At 40.2% G+C, this 13,436-nt stretch overlaps 2 non-coding genes across 2 annotated transcripts; one reads left to right on the forward strand and one right to left on the reverse strand.

The window, feature by feature from the left end:
• Positions 1 to 5,915: 5,915 nt before the first annotated feature.
• Positions 5,916 to 6,022, reverse strand: LOC142178642 (small nucleolar RNA R71). The gene has a single exon (XR_012706913.1). It is a non-coding gene; the product is annotated as a small nucleolar RNA R71 (small nucleolar RNA).
• Positions 6,023 to 11,946: 5,924 nt separating this feature from the next.
• Positions 11,947 to 12,028, forward strand: TRNAS-UGA (transfer RNA serine (anticodon UGA)). The gene has a single exon. It is a non-coding gene; the product is annotated as a tRNA-Ser (tRNA).
• The last annotated feature ends 1,408 nt before the right edge of the window (positions 12,029 to 13,436 follow it).

Consider the following 13,436-nt stretch of genomic DNA (forward strand, 5'->3'; position numbering starts at 1 on the left):
GCCGGCGTGAAGTCGGCCACGAAGTCTGCCAAAATTTGAGATTTGATGGCGGTACGGGGTTGATATTTGATATCGTACCCGCTAATTTCCACAACCCATTTGGCCAATCGTCCCAAGAGCTCGTGTTTGTGCATTATGTTTCACTATGGGTAAGTAGTTACGACACATATGGTATGGCATTGAAAATATGGCTTTAACTTCCCGGAGGCGCTTAGCAAAGCGAGCGCCGATTTCTCCAGGTGAGGATACCTTGTTTCAGCCTCGCCTAGAGTCCTGCTAACATAATAGATAGAAAATTACATACCTTCATCTTCCTGGACTAGGAATCCACTTACCGCTATCTCAGATACCGCTAAGTTCAGGTATAACTGCCCGTCTGCCTTCGGAGTATGAAGCAAAGGTGGACTTGAAGCAAAGGTGAGTTCTTCCAAAGCTTGCTGGCACTTCGGGGTCCACGAGAAGTTATTCTTCTTCTTCTTCAATAATGAGAAGAACCGATGGCTTTTAGTCTGAACGGCATTACCTTATAACAATAGGTGTCATATTTAGTGATGAAGGAAGTTTTTTCTTGATCAGCCGGGTCCATCCGGATTTGGTTGTACCCGGAATACGCATCGAGAAAACTGAGTGTCTAGTGGCTAGCCATCGCATCGATCATGCAATCGATGTTAGGCAAAGGAAAAGAGTCCTTAGGGCATGCCTTGTTCAATTCTTTGTAATCTACATACATTCTTAATTTATTTCCCCTTTTAGGCAGTACCAATACGTTAGCTAACCAATTCGGATACTTAACTTCCCGAATGGAGCCTATTTTAAGGAGTTTGGATACCTCGTCTTTGATGAATGCATGCCTGACTTTAGACTGCGACCTCCTCTTCTGTTTAACCGAGTGGAACTTCAGATCCAAGCTCAGCTTGTGAGTAGTTATTTCTGGCGGGATCCCTGTCATATCAAGATAGGATCAAGCGAAACAATCTAGGTTAGCTATAAGGAATTTAATGAGTTTTTTTCTGAGCTCGGGAGTTAGCCCCGTGCCTAGGTATACCTTCCGATTGGGCAAGTACTCAATCAATATATCTTTCTCCAGCTCCTCAACCATTTACTTAGTGGCATCAGAATCGACAGGGGCTATGAACGACCTAGGGACTCCGTAATCATCATCCTCGCCTGTCTCCTGCTTCTCTGGTTCGGTCGAGGCCTATGTCAGTGATTTCTATTTGGTTTCTTTCTTCGTAACCGAACTTGGGTTCTTTGATGTCGAGAGTGCGGACATCGGGGTCAACTCATCGACCGCGAACATTTATTTTATGGCCAGATGTTCTCCGTAAACTATCTTGATTCCTCCCGGTGTGGGGAATTTTAATGCGCGGTGTAGTGTCGAGGGTAATGCCCTCATGTTGTGAATCCATGGCCTTCCGAATAGAGCATTGTATCTCATATCTCCTTCAATCACATAGAACTTTGTTTCCTGAATAGTTCTGGCGGTGTTTACCGGCAGGGTTATCGCCCCTTTAGTAGTTTCGCATGCCATATTAAATTTGTTTAAAACTCGAACTACAGGCACTATTCGGTCTTGTAGACCCAACTGTTCCACGACCCTCGATCTGGTGATATTGGCCGAGCTACCTGGATCAATAAACACACGCTTAACTCGAGATTTATTTATGAGTACAGATATTACAAGTGCATTATTATGTGGTTGCACGATGCGTTCAGCATCCTCGTCATTGAAAGATACGGTTCCCTCCGGTACATAATCTCGAGTCTGTTTTTCCCTTGTAATGGACACCTTAGTGTGCTTTAGCTTCGACCCTTGGGGGACGTCAACTCCTTCAATGATCATGTTAATGACATGCTGAGGTTCCTCTTGCTTGGTCAGCTTGTTGCAGTCCCTATTCCTGAAGTAATTTTTGGTTCGATCACTCAGAAATTCTCGGAGGTTTATTGAATAACTAGGCTACTTCTTCTCTTAATTGTCGGCAATCTTCGGTTCTGTGGCCATGAGTGCCATGATACTTACACATTAGGTTGGGGTACTTTGGGCAGGATCAGACTGCAATGGTCGAGGCCATTTGGTATCTTTGATGCGTTCGATGGTGGACATGATGCTGGCAGCGTCGACACTGAAGTTGTATTCCGATAATCTCGGTGCCTCCTAGGCCCCGAGTGGCCTATCGAAACTGTTCTTACTCATAAGTCCCCGACTATTGTGGCCTTGATCGTTCCTTTTTACACTCCTCGCAGGGTTGCATCCGGACCCATTACCCCTTCGATCTCCATTGTATGGTTGATACCGATCTCTGTTCGATCTTGGTTCATGATCGACGGCTCTTTTGGATCTGTCACTAATTCTGACGGGATAAATAGATCCGGAAGGGGCCCCGAGCTGATCATCTTCGACCCTGATTTTTGATTGGTACCTGTTATTGACGTAGGTCCAAGTTACCGTCGGGTATTCTATCAAATTTTGTTTCAACTACTGTGAAGCCAATGAGCTTTGGGGGTTAAGTCCTTGGGTGAATGCCTGAATGGCCTAATCGTCCGCTACCGGAGGCAGATCCGTCTGTTCCATTTGAAACCTCGACACGAATTCCCTGAGCATCTCGTTATCCCTTTGTTTTACTTTGAAAAGGTTTGACTTCCTAGTCTCGACCTTGATGGCCCCGGCGTGCGCCTTTACAAAGGCATCTGCAAGCATAGCAAACGAGTCAATAGAATTAGGGGGTAAGTTGTGATACCATATCATGGCTCCCTTTGACAAGGTTTCTCCGAACTTTTTCATCAAAACGGATTCGATTTCGTCATCTTCCAAGTCGTTTCCCTTGATAGAGCACGTGTAGGAGGTCACATGTTCATTTGGATCAGTTGTTCCATTATACTTAGGAACTTCCGGCATACGAAACTTCTTTGGGATTAGCTTCGGAGCTGCGCTCGGAGGGAAAAGGTTTGGGATAAATTTCTTGGAATCCAGGCCCTTCAGTATTGGTGGTGCTCCTGGGATTTGATCGACCCTAGAGTTATAGGTCTCTATTTTTTTGTCGTTGGTTTCGATTTTCTTTTCTCCCGATGCCACCTGTTTTGTAAATTCCTCGAGAATTTTTATTATCTCGGGGTTGGTCCCGAGTTCAGCTTCACTCGGCCTTTCTGTGGACGGTTCATTTCTGTGAGTATTTTCATGGGATGGTTCGGGCTCAACTCTACTTGGGGCACGGCTTTGGTTTTGCAACTTGGCTATTGCTGCTTATTGATCCTGTAACATTTCAAAGATCACCTGCAAGTTGATCCCATCACCTTTGCCATCGTGTGTACTCCGGGCTATCGATCGGGCTCACCCGCGAATGTTATTTTTGGGGTCGGTAGGCAAGTTTGCTTCGATAGCCACGTGTGAGTTAGCATCGATCGGATCCACGACTGGGACTCCGTTGGGGTCAGCAGGGAGCACCTCGTTGCTGGGCGCCACTTGTTGTTCTCGCCATGGTGGCCACACTCAGCATCAACGTTCAAATGGGCAGATTAGGAGTTTGACATTTTTAATTTTACCTGAAATTAGAAGCTCAGAGAACAAGTGTAAAATAGAGTGCGTTATGGAAATTCGTATCAAATTGCCACAATTATCCTTAGTCCCACGGTGGGCGCCAAACTGTGTACCCTAAAAATGGATAACAATTAAATTTATATGTGGTTTTAAGGATATGCAGATTAATTCAATGGTGGTAGGCTATAATCTCGTGTTTTAGTCGCTTATTGTACTTCAATTTACTGCACTTCATTCGTTTGGAGCTTGAATTGATAGTGTTTTGCACTTATCGTGTGTTTAAGCCTTGTAGGAGTGATTTCGAGCTATGTAGATGTTGTGGAAAAAATTCAAGTTATTTGGAGCTTTAAAGTCTGAGTAAAAGCCCAAGGGATTAAGCCGGGATCACGTTCGGCGGTCGAAAACTACATCTGGATATCAAAAAACAGGGAAAATTCCGTACTCTGAGAAAAGCCCACAACCGCAGCGTGTGGGGCGCCGCGCATGTGTATCTTCCTGCTGCCTAATAGATTTCAACTCTCTGGATTTCCCCACTAATTTGCTGCATGGCGCATCGCCCCATGCGGCGCGCCTATGCAATTTTTACAGAGTGAAAATCCTATATCGACTAGGAGAAGGTGATTTCGTCTGGGCCCGACCCTACTTGGTATAAATACATGAAAAAATGTTATTTTCTGAACTTTTGACACATTGGAGACCTAGGGAGGCTAAGGAGGAGTTGGAGAAGCAAAAGCACAAGGAGTTCATCTCAATCCTCACTCAAGACCCGAATTTGGATCGTTTTATGTTTTCATTTACTTTAAACATATTTGTGATGAATTACTCCATATCTATGGAGTAGTTCTCTTTAGGGTTTGATGGATTTGGTGTTTTGATGATTGTTTGTAGATTATAACACTAGTTTTATGTATTGAATCGTTTTGGATGATTTAACTGTTGCATCTATATTCACTTGTTCATGTAATCGAGAGAGGCATAACTTGTGATATCTTTGCATTATATTGTTGGTTGAGTTCATTAATTCTTCTTAGTAATCGAAAGAGGCTATTTGAATCATTGATTAAACCTAGTTAGGAGGATAATCGAAAGAGACTCTCCTAAAGACCAATCCACTACGTATTCTTGCATATCTTTACGTGCTTAAATTGGTTCATCTTGTGAGGTTAAAACTTAATCGAGAAAGGAGTTTTTGCTGAACGGTTTAACTGATAATTGGGTAAATTCGAGAGACTCACTTAAATATTAGAAGTGAATTATCTAGAGTTAGATCCCAAACAATTATCTTGCACCTATCCAATCAACCCATATTTTCTCCTATTGATAACTTTCTTGCTTACCTTTGTTGTGATTGTCATTAGTCAATAGCTTTAGATTCTTAGTTAATTGTAGTTTTAATCACATAAATCTCAACTGTTTATTCTCCTGAATAGCAATCGAGCTAGAAACTACGAAAATACTGTTTAACACAAATCCCTGCGGATACGATATTATACTATACTATCTTTGACTAGCGAGAATAATTAAAGTGGTGTGTTGCGCTCGTCAAATTTTGGCGTTTTTACCGGGGACCGAACTCGGGTCACCCGTGTGACGGGATGGAATGCTTTTCTTTTTATTTTATTTTATTTTTCTCTTTTTACGTTTGTTGTTCTTTGACTGTGCGCAGGTTACAGGTTCAGAGTGGTGCATGACTAGAACTTCTCGAAGAAAGTGATACCATACGAACCTGAGATAGAAAAGTAATTGCGACAACTGAGAAAGGAAAGAAATCTCACCGAGACGTTAGAAAAGGTTGAGCAATCCTCAACCAAAGATATGGCTGGAAATAGTGAAGATAATGTGGATTTGGCTGCGAGAGAAGTAGCCCAACGAAGAGAACAAGCTACACGGGATGCTGAGGAAGCAGCTATTAAAGATGCACATCTTATCTACGAAGAAGAGAGGGGTTGTAGTATTGCTCAAAATCATCCCTTTGGTGTAGACCAGTTCAGAAATATAGCTCCCATGCCTAGGAAACCACTTGGCGATTATGCTAGACCAGTCTACAATTAAGGTTTATCAAGTGTGAGAGCACCCCCAATTACAGCAAACAACTTTGAATTAAAGCAGGGGTTGCTTCAAACTTTTTAGAACTGCTGTGTATTCAGAAAGAAGCCAAACGAAGTTCCAAACACACATCTAAATGGGCTTCAAGGAGATTATGAACACATTTCAATACAATGGTGTGTCACAAGATGCAGTGTACTTAAGGGCATTCCCCTTCACACTCAAAGATGATGCTAAGCAGTGGCTTCAGAGCTTGCCCAATGGATCAATTAGAACTTGGGAGGAGATGACCAGAAAGTTTCTTGATAAATATTTCTCCTCAGCTAAAACGAGCAAGTTTAGAAGAGAAATCCATAACTTCTGTCAAAAAGATAATGAAACTGTTTTTGAAGAATGGGAGAGGTTTAAGGAGATTGTTCAAAAGTGTCAACATAGCGGAATTGAACTCTGGATGCAACTCCAGGACTTTTGGGATGGATTGACACCGGCCTCACGTAGAACATTGGGATGGATAGTCACAATTCTTGATGAGTTATATGAAGATGCAAATCAGTGGTCCTCTGAGAGTGCAGAAAGAAGAAAATCAACTGGTATTCACCAAGTTGATGCTAACACATCTATGCAGATACAGCTTGATGCGATGGCTAAAGAAATACGGAAGTTGACCTTAGCCTCAATGCTTAATGAGCCTCACGCAGCTTGTGATATATGTGGAAGAGGACACCCTACTCATAAGTGTCAAGCCTCAACTGAGGAAGTGAATGTTGTGGGAAACTACAATTTCAATGCAATGGGTTAGAGGCACCCTGGTTTTTCATGGAGTTAAACTGGAGGTACTGCGAATGCTTGGCAACAAAACAACTCTAGACCCCAGGGACAAGGAGCTCTAGCATACCAAAATCAGCAGAGGCACCAATTTCAGCCTCAACAGCCCATTCAGCCTGATCTAGAGGATCTAATGAAGGCTTTTATTATCAAGACAGATGAGAGGCTTGAAACTCTTAGTGCAGCTATACAGGAACATGGAACAGCTATCAAAGAAATAGGTACTGGTTTTTGAAACTTGGAAAGACAGATTGGGAAGCTAGCCACTCTATTGCCTGAGAGGATTCTAGGAACTCTCCCCGTTGATACTGAGAGAAATCCCAAAGAAACAGTGAATGATGTGACCTTGAGAAGTGGGCAAGTGTTGAAAGATACCACTCCAATCCAAAAAGAGGTGGTACTTGAAAAAGAAAGTAGGGAGCAGCTGAAAAGTTAGGTTGATAAGAAGAAGAAAGGTGAGAAGGGAGCTGACAAAAAGAAGGAGGAAACTTCGTGAAGGGATGAATCTAATAAGAGTGAGCATATGCCTGCTCTACCTTTTCCTTAGAAGCTATATAGAGAAAAGTTGGACAAGCAATTTGAGAGATTTCTGGATATGCTGAAATAGGTTAATGTAAATTTTCCATTCACAGAAGTGCTCTCCCAAATGCCAGCTTATGCCAAATACTTGAAGGAGATCCTAACAAAGAAGAGTAAGATAGAAGAGACCTCAGTGGTCAAGCTCACAAAGCATTGCAGCGCGATATTGCAAAACAAACTCCTACAAAAGTGTGGAGATCCACGGAGTTTTACTATACCTTGCTCGTTAGGCTCTATTAATTTTGATAAATCTTTATATGATTATGGTGCCTCAATTAACGTAATGTCTCTATCGATTTACAGGAAACTGGAGAAGGAGATTGGAGAGATACGGTCGGTGCCAATATCGTTGCAGCTGGTGGACCAAACGACTTTAATACCCGAGGGGATAGTGGAAGATATGTTAGTTCGGGTAGATAAGTTTGTATTTCCTATAGACTTTATAGTGGTGAATATGGAGGAGAACAAGGAGGTTCCCCTCATCCTAGGAAGACCATTCTTAGTAACGGGTAGAGCTATACTAGATATACATGAGAGAAAGCTCATGCTTAGAGTGGGTAAGGAGACTATAACTTTCGAGATGAATGTAGAAACGGGGGTGAAAAAGGAGAAGCCAGCTGCAAGTGTTGAGTGGAAAGTGAAGGGCTCAAAAGAGAAGGCTGCATTGAGTGAGAAAGATAAGTGTGGGGTGCACCCCAAGAAGGCTGAGAAGAAGCTGTCAGCATGGATGTGCGCGTTAGTTCAAAGGCGAGGAATGGATCCCGACTTCGACTCAGACCCCGACTAGATATTCAGGAAAGTTTTCTTTACCTTATATTTTTTAATTGTGTGTCATGGGGACGTGCCACAAATTAAAGTGTGGGGTGGGGTATATGGGGGATATGTTGTATGTTGTATGTATATTTGTTAGTTTTAGTAGTTAGAGATTTAAAAAATGGAAAAAAATATAAAATTTTTAAAATTTTCAATTTTTCCCGACGATGGATATCATTCGATGGGTTTCTTGAGGGATTAAAGTCAAAAGAAAAAGACAAAATGATTTTCTTTTGTTAGGTATTGTAATAATTCCTCCTAAGTTTTTCTTTGTGCCGCGGTTCTTTTTCCAAGGATTTTGTTTAAACCGGGTGTATTTAGTTTTTATTTTTGTTAGTAGTAGAAAACCTTGTGCTATGATTTGAAATGAAAGCAATATCTCTTAACTTTATTATGCCTTGAGAATAGTGAGTGCTTTAGTTGTGACGCTTAGGCTCAATTTTTGACTCTTGTATAAGTACCTTAAATTGTATGATCTTAACTTTACTTAACTTCTTTTACTAGAGTGTCTTGATGATTCCGATCCTGAGTGAGTTATGTTCCATGTGTGAGTGAGGTTTTGTGTAATGAACTTTGTAAAAGTTGTAGTGTGGGGTGGTTGGTTTGGCTTTTGAGTGGAACTAATGAAATAAGGAGAAAAGTGCACTATTTTGAAAAAGTAAGAGCCACTTGAATTGAATAAGAAAAAGAAAGAAAACAAATAAGTGTATAATTGTGAAAAATATTCCTTGATAGTGGACTCTTGATGCAATTGTGCTTAAAGAATTAGGGAATTAATGTATATTGATGTGAAGGTGGAGTGTTTCTTTGACATAAGTGTGGGGTTTTGAATAGTTAATTGTATGTATTAAAGTGCTTAGGGAGGTATAGTCACTCTTATATCCAAATGTATCCTACCCATCCCGCAGCCTACATTACTACCAATGAAAGTCCTACTTGATCCTTGACTGAATGAGCTCAATTAATAGAGTAGTACACTACGGGCAAGCTTATGGTACGTCTTTTGTGGCATATGAATGTTATTTCTGAGAGTGAGTGAATTCTTTCTATCTTAAGTTCCTAATTGTTCTTAAATTGCATGGTGTGTGGAACTACTCTCTATTGTGGTGTGAGGGCACTTGATTCACGAAGGAAGGTAATGTCGTTGACCTCTATGTTAGAGTAGGTGAGCGGGTTATAAATAATGCATAATTCTTGTGAGTCAAATCTTGAGGCTACGATGTTACCGTATTGTACTTAATCTGTTTTAAATATTCTTGGTATGATGAGTTAGGAGAGCTGTTTAAAAAGGTCGTGTCTTTATGAAGTGTAGTTTGATTTCTCGAGGACGAGCAATGGTTTAAGTGTGAGGCGTTAAAGGTATGCTATAATCTCGTGTTTTAGTCGCTTATTGCACTTCAATTTACTGTACTTTATTTGTTTTAAGCTTGAATTGATAGTGTTTTGCACTTATCGTGTGTTTTATGCCTTGTAGGAGTGATTCCAAGCTATGTAGATGTTGTGGAATGAATTCGGGTGATTTGAAACTTTGAAGTCTGAGTAAAAGCCCAAGGGATTAAGCCGGGATCGCGTTCGGGGGTCGAAAATTACATCTGGATATCAAAAAGCAGGGAAAATTCCGTACTCTGAGAAAAGCCCACAGCCGTGGCGCGTGGGGCACCGTGCATGTGTATTTTCCTGCTGCCTGATAGATTTCAACTCTCTGGATTTATACACTAATTCCCTGTATGGCGCTTCACCCCATGTGGCACGCCTGCGCAATTTTTACAAAGTGAAAATCCTATTTCGACTAGGAGAAGGTGATTTCATCTGGGCCCGACCCTACTTGGTATAAATACATGAAAAAATATTATTTTCTGGACTTTTGACACATTGGAGACCTAGGGAGGCTAAGGAGGAGTTGGATAAGCAAAAGCACAAGGAGTTCATCATTCAATCCTCACTCAAGACCCGAGTTTGGATCATTTTATGTTTTCCTTTACTTTAAACATATTTGTGATGAATTACTCCATACCTATGAAGTAGTTCTCTTTAGGGTTTGATGGATTTGGTATTTTGATGATTGTTTGTAGATTATAACTCTAGTTTTATGTATTGAATCATTTTGGATGATTTAACTGTTGCATCTATATTCACTTGTTCATGTAATCGAGAGATTGTTGGTTGAGTTCATTAATTCTTCTTAGTAATCGAAAGAGGCTAGCTGAATTGTTGATTAAACCTAGTTAGGAGGATAATCGAAAGAGACTCTCCTAAAGATCGATCCACTACGCATTCATGCATATCTTCACGTGCTTAAATTGATTCATCTTGTGAGGTTAAAACTTAATCGAGAGAAGACTTTTTGCTGAACGGTTGAACTGATAATTGAGTGAATTCGAGAGACTCACTTAAACATTAGAAGTAAATTATCTAGAGTTAGATCCCAAACAATTATCCTGCACCTATCCAATCAACCCCTAATTTCTCCTATTGATAACTTCCTTGCTTACCTTTGTTGCGATTGTCATTAGTCAATAGCTTTAGATTTTTAGTTAATCGTAGTTTTAATCACATAAATCTCAACTGTTGATTCTCCTGAATAGCAATTGAGCTAGAAACTACGAAAATACTGTTTAACTCCATTCCCTGTGGATACGATATTATACTATACTATCTTTGACTAGCGAGCATAATTAAAGTGGTATTTTGCGCTCGTCATTCAATACAAATGATAAGGAGAGTGATCCCGGACTCAATAACGTCTTAATGAGATGCCTGCCTTCGATCCCGAGCTCACACTAATGAAGAAATGATGAACAAAAGTAAGAATTTTGAATAACAAAGAGAATAAGAGTATATTACCTTAATATGCGTGTTATAATGTGTCCTATGATTAGTAAGTTTTCCCCTTTATATAGTATGAGAGTTTTACCCTAAGTACAATTCTAAAAAAGGTAAAAATCTTCTGTTTCGCTGATCACTGATTTTCTGTCAATACGAGCCGAAATTCACGCTGTGATATCCGGTTAGGCACGTACATCACGACCCTTTGTTAGTCGTGTGCAGTTGCTTGGCAATGCTCTCTGAAGTCTCAATCCTCAAATTGGACCTCGTGGATATGGCCCTGATATCCCCGAGGGCAGGTGTTTTGCCCGAGCCTCAATACGAGGGGTTCTTCGCTCTGATTCTGATACATTACGGTCACGTTCCTGCTCCGTTTGGCTCACCGGGGAGTCGAGTCATGCAGCAGGCTCGGTTTTACCCATATACAATTTTAAACTAAAATTGAGGGGTTGAGGGTCAAAACAACAGAATTTGAATTCTTTAAAAAATAAAATAAAATATCCAATGCATATCTTTACAATGTCTGTAATGCATTTGGAACATATCTTAAAGGAATTACAATAATGGATGTTATTCTCCAGAATCTTGGCTACTGAAAAGCAAAAAGAGAAACTTGGGAATTGGAAGTTCACAGGGAATAACTGTTTCTACAGTTATTTCCATAGGAGATATCCTTCGCCTCACATTGGCCATTGCCAAAATCTATCACTCCCGATCCCCTCGGCCACGCTTTAGCGTCTGGTGAGCTGCTGCCAACCAAGAAGCTAAGGTCGCTAGGCAATGTGGTCTATCACATTAAGTTGGTAGAATGGTTATGAGAGAGGATCGGAGGATGATGCTAATAGTTGCATTCTGTAATTTAAGGTTTTGGATTCGTGATCTTGAGGCTTAAAAGAGAAAGAGCCACTTGACGACTGCTCCATAGTTCAATCTTGTTTCAAGTGGATTCATTTCCCCCTTTTAGTATGTGGAGTATATTAATTTTTTTGCTTAAAACTATATTTCACTTATGTAAATAGCGTATTTTCTCAGCAAAGTGTGTTTCCGTGAACTCATTAATCTATCAAATTTTGCTGCTATCCTTCTCATTAAGTAATGGGCTGAGGCATCATGAGCACAGTATTCATTTTGGCATAAATTTCACTTTCGTCCACCCTCACCGTATTTATAATACAAGAATGATTTAGCTTGTCAATAAATACAATAAATACATGTTTATTGAAAATTTAGCTATATTAAAGTAATACAATAAAGTTTCACAATTCGTAAGCAATTAAAATATAATGCTATATAAACAGAATATACCTAAGATGTTCACAACTGTTGATATGTCCGAGTGGTTAAGGAGACAGACTTGAAATCTGTTGGGCTTCGCCCGCGCAGGTTCGAACCCTGCTGTCGACGCACACTTCTTTTTTTCCTGCATTTCTTCACTAATTTTAGGGCAAAAAGTAAATGTTTATACTTAGGTAACAACAGAGCTATGCAGACGTACATGTCGAGTCTTTTAATCCATGTTTCTTTTATGTATATTATTTACATATTTTCATTCCTTACATACTCGGTACATTATGTGTACTGACGTCCCTTTTGCCTGGGGACGCTGTGTTTTATGCCCGCAGGTCTCGATAGACAGGTCGAGAGTCCTCCAATTAGACGATCAGCTCAGCAGAAGATATTGGTGCACTTCATTTGCTCCGGAGTTGCTTGTTTGGTCAGTATGATTTAGATGTGTATGGTTTGGTATGGCGGGGCTCTGTCCTGACCTTTATGACAATTATGTACCCTTAGAGACTTGTAGACATATGTCGTGTACGTGAAAGATTGTACGGCTTTGTCGGCCTATTGACATCAAAAGAAACTAAAACAACAACAACAATAGGCACTAAGCAAGTTGGGGAAATTTTATACTTTTTCCTCTTGCCTCCAAAGTTAGGAAAATGAACAGGAACCCTGGAATGGAAGAAGAACTGGACAAGGTGGATGGGAGGGAGATGACAAAAGCTACTATGACAGAAAAAATTCAATTTTTTTTTTTTTTTTAAAAAATTTATTCGCGGGTGCTATATTGCATTGAGATGATAAAATCTTTACCAATGAGGAACCAAGCCTTACCGTAGAGCATTGGTTTTGGCCTATTCTTCTTAATGTGCAGACTGCGGTTACTCCAAAGTGCAGTATGATAGAAGGAATTTTTTTTAAAAAAAAAAGAAGCAGTTTTACATTCTTTTACCACAGTTTTATAATAAATTGTTATGATTCTCGGACCTTTAACAACTAGAAGGAGCAATAACTTCTCGTGATTAAAAAAAAAAACAAAGAAGAAGAAGAAAAGAGTCCAAGCACGTTTGGTCCAGTTAAAATCTTTCTTTACTACAAGTAAATTGGGCAGACAATTGTCCTTCCCGTTATCATCAAACAAAGACTACTACCATACACGACTTATGGGGCTTTATTAGAACTCATGAGCTGAATACATCTTTCTGCTCTGCACTGACATCCATTGTACATTCATGTTGAAACCTCAGATACTTAAAAACCTCATCCATTGGCATTCAAAAAGGGTTCTGCGAACTACTAAGGGTTAAACATTGCTAGATCAGAGGTACTAAAAACTCAGTTTCAGCTGCAACTTGTTGTTCTATGGATTTAGAGGATAGACCTAGCAAGTAATTAACTACATGGGCATAAATATACCATGCATATTCTAACTAAAAGGTGTTAGTCCCGCCAATATTGCTGTATTTGTAAATAATAATTCTGTGAAATATAAGTTATCGCAATGAAACAGTAATTAATTGGAGCCCACTGA

Source organism: Nicotiana tabacum, chromosome 24, assembly GCF_000715075.1.
Source record: "Nicotiana tabacum cultivar K326 chromosome 24, ASM71507v2, whole genome shotgun sequence".
Classification (NCBI taxonomy): Eukaryota; Viridiplantae; Streptophyta; class Magnoliopsida; order Solanales; family Solanaceae; genus Nicotiana; species Nicotiana tabacum.